Source organism: Cenococcum geophilum (assembly GCF_001692895.1).
Source record: "Cenococcum geophilum 1.58 unplaced genomic scaffold K441scaffold_26, whole genome shotgun sequence".
NCBI classification, from domain to species: domain Eukaryota; kingdom Fungi; phylum Ascomycota; class Dothideomycetes; order Gloniales; family Gloniaceae; genus Cenococcum; species Cenococcum geophilum.
Window position 1 is genome coordinate 1,953,296 of NW_027137584.1, and position 8,820 is coordinate 1,962,115.

The following is an 8,820-nucleotide window of genomic DNA, read 5'->3' on the forward strand; positions in this document are numbered from 1 at the left end:
CCTTAGCGGCATATGGGGCATCGGTATCTAAAAGGAGTTTGGGTTTGCTGGGCTTAAAGGCTAGGGATTCGGATGCGGCATTGGAAGTTGCTGTCTACATATTTTTTTCTTCAGACATTTTTACGGCTTCCTAGCGGACCGTGAGCAAGCTGCAGAGTCAATCGGGCCTTTCGTCATTCGGTCGATTCATTCACTAATGGCAAATAGGGCACCCTGCAACGTAAATTTGCATTATTCCAGCATGTTATTATTGCCAGCACTTTCTTACCTTGCATATAATGCCCACGTAGTTGACCTCTTGCTAGACTAAAGATTCTGCGACGAGCTGCCCGACTGATTGAATCATGGTGGTACACATGTAGGACATCAGGCAAGACGATACCAGTCAGTCCCAGTCAGATATTCTGACACCAGGATCTCCTTTTGCTTCTTCCAAGGCACCTACAGCTGCTCTGTCCAACATTAAAGCCAATAAATCTAAGGCTCCAAAGAATAAACAGCACCAAGGGGGACATCTAGAGAGGAAGGTAATCTACTTGGGGTAGACGCTGATATGTCGAGCATCAGCATTACACGGCGCTATGCCGTGTGTTGAGGTAAAGGTGATGATAGCCACTGTCGCAAAATAAAGTGATGGTGATAAGCATTTCTAAAGTGAAGTATAAAGCTCTCTTGGAAAGTGTTTGGCTTGTTGAAGAGGGTACACTGTCCAATAATTCCTCGTCGTTTAGAAAATAGGGGCATGATTGCGAGCTACGAAAACATTCGTTCTGTTGTGTCGTTCTTTCTCCTTCTANCATGCTATGCACAAAGCATTGACTGTTCTTGCAACGCTATTGGGAGAAGCGCCTCTGTTGGGAATATAGGCAAGTTGCCGTTACGTGCGGCAAGTTGCCGTCACGTGTCGCCGCGGCACTAGTGTGGCGAGGAGCCTTAAGCTCCTCGCCCCCCCCCTGAAGAAGAATCAAGAACAACAATCATCATACTATCTACGAACCGTAGCTACGTGATATCCCCTTGTGTAACCAACACTGATTAGTAGTTAACTTCACTGTTATACCGCAGAATAGCAAGGTATTCCACTAAGAAGAGATAAGCCACTATACCAGTGCTACTCGTGCTAGAGGAAGCTGTCTTTTAAGGTTAGAACTAGTCCTAAACCTTAAATAGAACTCTTTTACGAATTTAAGGATCTAAAGGCCAGAACTAGTCCTAAGCCTTTTTAAGATTACGGATTCTTGCGTCTATTACGCAAAATAATACGCTTTATAAGTCTTCGCGATTTAAGGCCAAAACTGGTCCTAAGCCCTATAATTATAAATATATATCTAAACGCGTACTAAATAACAAACGCGTACTAAATAACAATCCCTATACCAATAATACTTCCCTCCCTCCGAAAATATAGCTACGCCTACTTTAAATAACTAGAAAGACTCCTTACTATTAGGGGTAGCTAAGCACGCGAAACTTATTAATAAAGATTAGGACAAATTCGCCTTTAATATAATAACTTATACCGTAAAATAAGTTAACGGCTTTCTCCTATACTATATTATATTCTACCGAAATAGATACTACGCCGACTTATAACTATAAGAGTATTTTAAGAAGGATTTTATAGGATGGACTGCCGATACCTAGGCACTTAGTAACATTAATATTATTTAGGATTTTTAAGACTTCCTTTATAGGAATAGGGTATATATTACTAAGAATAGTAACCCAATTACTAGTAATATTTAGGCCGTTATTATTAGTATAGAAGAACCAATATAGACGGAAGCTAAGATTATATATTAACTATAGAAACTTAAAAACAACCTATATTCTTTAAAAGGCAACTTTAATTTATATTAAAACCCCTAAAACGCTAACCCCCTACCTAAAGCTACTTTCCTACCTAAAGGTACTCTCCCACTTAAAGTTGCTCTGCCTTTACCTCCTCTACTCTAGCTAACTAATAAGCCTTTACTATAAGAAGTTACGAATCTAATAAAGGTATATTCGGACAAAGAGAAGAAGTTTAGAGGAGAACTATATAACATACTTAGAGTAAAACTATAGGTCTTTTATAACTATTGTAATAAAGTTAAAATTTAACACTACTAGTACTATTACGCTTTCTCTATTATGTTAAAAAAACGGGCAGCAATATTCTATTACAACTATATTATAGGTAAAAACTATAACTTTAATATAATGCTTTAGCTTACTAGAGCCCACTTTAAGACTAATAAGAATTGCTAACTTTATATATCTAAATAGCGGGAGACTATATTTTAAAGAGTTATTACTTCTAACCTAATAAAGACTTATTTAGAGTACCTTTAACTACTCTTTAATAAACTTTAGAAAATCTAATATAGCCTTACTAAAACTTACTAAAATAAGAACAGTCTAAGGGACTAGGTTATCTTAGCCTGCTATAGCATTCCTAAGTATAATTTAGTGCTATATAAACCTATGGATACGTTTAAAGAAGTATATACCAAACTATACTCTATTATAGGTACTATAATATAAATATAAGAACCTTAACAGTTCTATACCAAAAACCCTACCTAATTAAGTATTTCTAACTAACACGATTATAACTAGACTAATTAAATATATAGTAGCCGTAGTAGGGAATACGGAAGAGGGTATAATTAATATTAACTATAAGGTAATTATAGAGGTCCTCGTAGAGGTTTATTTTAAAGTAATTACTAAAAGAAATGCTATATTTGTAAGAAGCTAAATTACTAGTTAACTAGATACTCCCTTAATAAGCAAAAAGAGGTATATAATAAGTTCCATTAGAGTATAAAAAACGTTAAAAATTATAAGATTACTATAGCCTACTTTTAAAGCTTCCTAGTTTAATATAAAGGCGTAGAAGATTTTAAGGGTAAGGTTAATAAGACTAAATAGCTCCTTATAGATATAGAAATTAAGGACTACTTACCTAACTAATACTTTACTAAGTATGGTAAGGTAAATGGTATATAAACCGTTGCTGTTCTTAATAACTAATCTACACTCTATTCTATTATAAAGTTAGATATCTTTAATAAGCTAAAGGAGAGCTCTACGTTTTCCTTTAATAATAGATACTCGGTAAACGTCTTTTATAGTATTATACCGGATACTAAAGCCGCAGAAGTATCTACAGTAGGAGAACCTTAAGTTTAAGCCCTTTAGTAGCTTAATAGCTCTATTTAGATTAACTATTTAACGGCAGGCTAATACACGATTTGTTTTAGTAAGGGTATTATAATTTCTTTTAGCACAATTAGGGTCTAAACCCCCTTAGGGTGCATTACTTTCCACGTTATTCCTATAAATATTCTATTTCTATTTTATATTAGAGATATAGATAAATTAGGCGTTAAGCTTAATAACCTTAAAAATGTACTCGTTTAGGGAGATAATTAGGTGCCCGTTATATGCAAATAGGGTTACCCCTAGTTACTCCTTTATTAACTAAAAAAGAGTATTACTTAAAGCCACTTAACTAAGTCGGAATTACGCCAACTACACTATTATTTTGGCTACCTATCCATTTATTAATTGCTTAGGGTTCTTTAGTAAGTAGGCTATAAAGTTAAAGTTAAGGCAATTAAGCATCTTATAAAGTACTACTATTACTACTAAATAAACTAGAAGTCCCCTAGCCAATTTAAGTTTACCCTTAAAAATAACTATAACTTTAACTTTTATATTATTGTTAATGTTATATATCTTAACGGTAAGCTAGTACTCTAAGTTATTAGCTTCTTAACCTCCTTCTAAGCCGTATAATTTTTAAAGGATATATTAGCTAGAAACGTATAGGATACCCTTTAATTATACTAGATTAATATCTACCTAGGACCCCCTAACTAAATTATCTATAATATAGGAAAGAACTTCTTATCTATAGAGTTTTAATAATAGATAAAGGTAATAGCAATTAAGGTTAAGGAAGTCCCCGTTAAGGCATATAATAGCATTAGAAAAGTAGAGCGATATTATACGCCATTACGCCGCGTATGTAAGATTATCTCTTTAGAACTAAAGGATGCTAGTAAAGAACTTACCTTATAAATAGCTATTAAAGCTATTAATAATTCCGCTGGCCTAGATGGACTTATACCTACGTTATTAGTCTTTAGTGCCTACCTTTAAATAACTAACAATTCTTTACTATCTCTCTCTATTATATAATAAGCTGAGGCTATTTATAAGGCAATAAAGGAGGTATAACGTCTCTACGCTATACGCTAGGTTAATAACGTACTAGAAATAAGAAATAGCCTAAATATATTAACTATGCTTAACTTACCACTCTAGTCTAAAGTATACGTATAGCGTAAAAAGGGAGGATAGTTAGGCCCACATTAACTTATTACAATTAATAGTTAAACTTATACTATTTAGATGCCTTATAGACCCACTTAATTCCATTTAACTATTATTAAGCCTTACTATAAAGATAATAATTCCGAGCCTTTACAGGATGCTCTAAAAGATGCCCTAAAGGAGAACTATAATTAATATACTCTAGAAGGCGACTACAATCCTAATATAATTATAGTAGATATACTATAACTATAACGCGGTAGAGGTCGCCTAAAGGGATTACAAAATTGCTAACATCTTATTAATTTTAAAGAATAATTTATTACCGCCATTAAGAATAAAGTTAAGTTATTAATAGCCTTTATAACAGCTAAAGAGAAGGCTAACTTTAAGCTCGCAAAATAGCTCTAAAAGGAAGGTCGTATTATAACCTTAGGAGCTCCTTTCTAAGCATCTAATAAGTAGGAGATTGACGGTCTTATTGTAAGAGGAGTTTTTAAATTTAAGAAGTATAACCCTATTAAATTCAATGGAGTTCGCATCTTTAAATTAAAAATGGTTAATAAGATTAAGGGTAAAGCTACTAATACCCTATTTAAGAAATTAAGGCTTATTATTTAAGGTTACAATAATAATAGTAAGGAGATAATTCTTACGTAATCTCCTATAATTTAACAAGCTAGTTAATAAGTTATTATTATATTAGCTCCCTCCTTAATAAAGAATAAAATGGCGGTCTATTTATAAGATATTACCTAGGCCTACACCTAATTAGAGACGCACCTTTAGCGCTTAATATTAGCACACCTTTTAGAGTAAATTCGCTACTAATATCCTAAAGATATAATTATGGTTATGCTTAAGCCATTATATAGAATCGCAGAGGTAGGAACTTATTAGTAGGCTACCTATAGCAAGCACTATAAAGAGAAGCTTTTAATAACTATATCTATATTTAATCCCTACTTCCTTATTATAACCACAGGAACTCTATTTAGAATCGTTAGTATATAGACTAATAATATAATTATCTTAGGAGACGACCAATTCTTAGCTCTTAAAGAAGATAAGCTAGTAAAGGTAAATCTTATNGCAAAGCTAAANNAAAAGCTTAATTTAANAACACTATTACTNTTTAATAGATGCATCCTCTCCCTAAATAAGGATTCCATTACTTTACGCTAAAAAGGTTAAGGTAAGTGTAAGAGTATATATATTAGGTCCCGCCGCGCTTGCGACAAGTTCGCAAGCACTCTTAGTCTTTTTGGCCGTATGGCGACGTGGAGGCGGGCCACGTTACAGTAAGAAGATTAATGTTATTAACGTTAATTCTCTAAAGTAAGGATATATAGAGTAACGCGCTCGCAGAGCTTATATTACTTCTATCTATTAACCTAAAGCTTTATTTAATCTCTCCGTTACCGCCTAACACTAAGAACTAACTAAAGATAATATTCTTGCCCTAAATAAACGTCTTTTTTAGTAAATAAACCATCTTAATTGGGGACTACTCTATATACCTATTAATCTTCCTACTGCTAAGCTCTTTATATTTATTAATAGATTATTTATAAATAATAAAGATTTTAGCTCCTAGTTAGGATATAAAATTATTATTACAAATAAATCTACTAGAGAGAATAACTTTATAATTTATAGTAATCTTATCTATTAGAGCTTAATTAAGAGTAAGTATATTACTTAAAGCGTCCTAGCGTTAAAGATATATAAAATGGTTGGCGGAGTTAATATGGTAATTATAATTAAAACTACCCTAAAGATAATTATAAATCGACTTAAACTTCCTATTATCCCTCTAATCGTATACACTAATTTATACTTCCTCTATAAGTGTTTAGTTAAGCTTAGTACTATAAAGGAAAAGCGCCTTATAATTAATATTATAGTACTTTAGCAATCCTATAAACAGTAAGAACTCTTTAAGATTTAATAGATTAATAGCTAAGATAACCTAGTAGATATAATAACAAAGGCGAACCTAAATAAGGCACTAAAGACGTTTATTAATATAAATACTCTACGTATATAAGTTAAAGGTTAGGTTAAAAGGGAGTCCCTAGAAATTTCTTAGTTACGTAAGGTCTTAAGATATCTAGGAACTTTAACCGGCGGTTAAAGTTATTTAATTGGTCAGATTCTCTTGCTAAGACTTTTTTTTTTGGAAGGGGGAGTATAACATTCTGCAGACCCTGACTTAACCCAGCCAATTAGGATTTTCTATCCCCGGGATAGAAAATCGCTATTGGCTTGCTTACCGCTAGTGCCTTAGCGGCCCTACTAATAAGATACCTACCCACAACTTATAAGCAAGAAAGCACTACGTGCTAAGAGGCAAATTTTGGGATAGCGAGACTTATATCACAATGGCAATAGTAAGTAAGGAGGATTGATATTTGTTACGCTAGTCGAGCGGTATATACATATAGATGGCAACCGCAAAAGAAGAGTTGCCAGTGTTGGGAATATAGGCAAGTTGCCGTCACGTGTCGCCGCGGCACTAGTGTGGCGAGGAGCCTTAAGCTCCTCGCCCCCCCCTGAAGAAGAATCAAGAATAACAATTATCATACTATCTACGAACCGTAGCTACGTGATATCCCCTTGTGTAACCAACAGCCTCAGTACACTACATTTGATTCCCTGGTCAGCTTTTTCACGGGACGCCCAATGCTGTGAGCGTGTTTGTCTTTCCAGACTGCTTTTTGGCTGTACGATGAAGCATACGGACTCCACTAAACTCAGACAGATTTTCGCCGCCTCGACCGAGTCAAACTCAACACGAAACGAGACGGTATTAGGGTACTCCTCCGGTACAGCGCAGAGCATAGCACGAACATGCGGAAATTTTTACGCACAATTATGCGCTACTTGCGCGGTCATGTCAAGAACTTTGTTAATGGCCTAAACACAAGCTTAGAATTCAATCATGACTTAACCCTCGTATATATTGGGGGTTACAGTAATAAATAGATAAATTAATTAACCCTTTATCATATGCTTATCTATAAAGGCTCTGCGGTATTTATTATTATATTATTATTATATAAGCAATATTATAAGTCTTAGTATAGTATTGTAACGAACTATTATTTTTAAAGCCTTTCCAATCTTTTATAAAAAAAATTTATTACTATCTACTATACTCCATATACAACCTCTAAGCTATAGCGCTATAGTTCTATATATATAAATACTTTCTAGGTAGCTTAATATATACTAGTAACTATATCTTAATAGTTTAGAAACTCCTAAACTATGGATTTACAACCCCTTAATAAAATACTAGGTTGCTAATAACTATTAGGTAGTAGAAAACCGGTTTAAAAGACTATAAGATTATAACGCCTATTTCTATTCTATTTATAATTTGTTTTTATCCTTTTACTCTCTATTATCTATCTACTATTAAGCAGTGTGGTTTTGGATAATGCGAATAAGCGAGCATAAAATATCCTTATCCAATAGAAAGTGCATAAAATATCGCAATCGATAAGGATAAAATGCCCTGTGCGGGGCTTTTCTACCCCAACCAAGCAGAATAGGACAGAACCGTCGTACGCAGAGCCGTCGTGCAGAGCTTTTGTATACAGAGCTTCGTGCAGTGCCTCTGTACGCGGAGCTTCGTGCAGAGCCTCCGTACACGGAGCTTCGTGCAGAGCTTCGTGTAGAGCTTCGCGCAGAGCTTCGCGTAGAGCTTCGTGCGGAGCTTCGTGCAGAGCTTCGTGCGGAGCTTCGTGCGGANCTTCGTGCAAAGCTTCGTGCAGAGCTTCGTGCAAAGCTTCGTGTAGAGCTTCGTGNAGAGCTTCGTGCAAAGCTTCGTGCAAAGCTTCGTGCAGAGCTTCGTGCAGAGCTTCGTGCGGAGCCTCCGTATGCAGGGCTTCCATGCGCAGAGCCGGATGTAGAGCCATATATAGAGCCACTTACTAAAATTTAGAAAAAAAGGATAATATAACTTCATTTACTAGGTTTAAATTAGTTATTTTTATATAATAATAATAAAGAAGGCAACTAAAAAATTATTTAGGGTATTGCTAAGACTTATCGCGATAAGATTTATCCAAAACCACACTACTACCTAGTGGACGGGTATTCCATATTAAAGAGCTAATAAACCTCTTATATTTTTTAATTTAGAGGTATTAATAGAGCCGAGAGCTTCTAATTCTACTTCTAAAACTATATTTTATATAATAATAAAGAGGAGGAAGGCGACTAAAAATTTATTTGGGGTATGCCAAGACTTATCGCGATAAAACGCAATGGATAACGTAGTTCACAAGCGAGCTGCGCACCCAAGCGAGCTGCGCACCTCAAAACTCACTAAAAAATAGAAAAATCGCACTTTAATATCTCAACAACCACTTAATAATAATTAATACAAATTTAATAGCGGCCTATTAATGTAATAACTAACTTATATAGGAAGTATTGGAGATCTTATATAAGCGGAAGTANGTTAAATAGNAAANNNGNGGC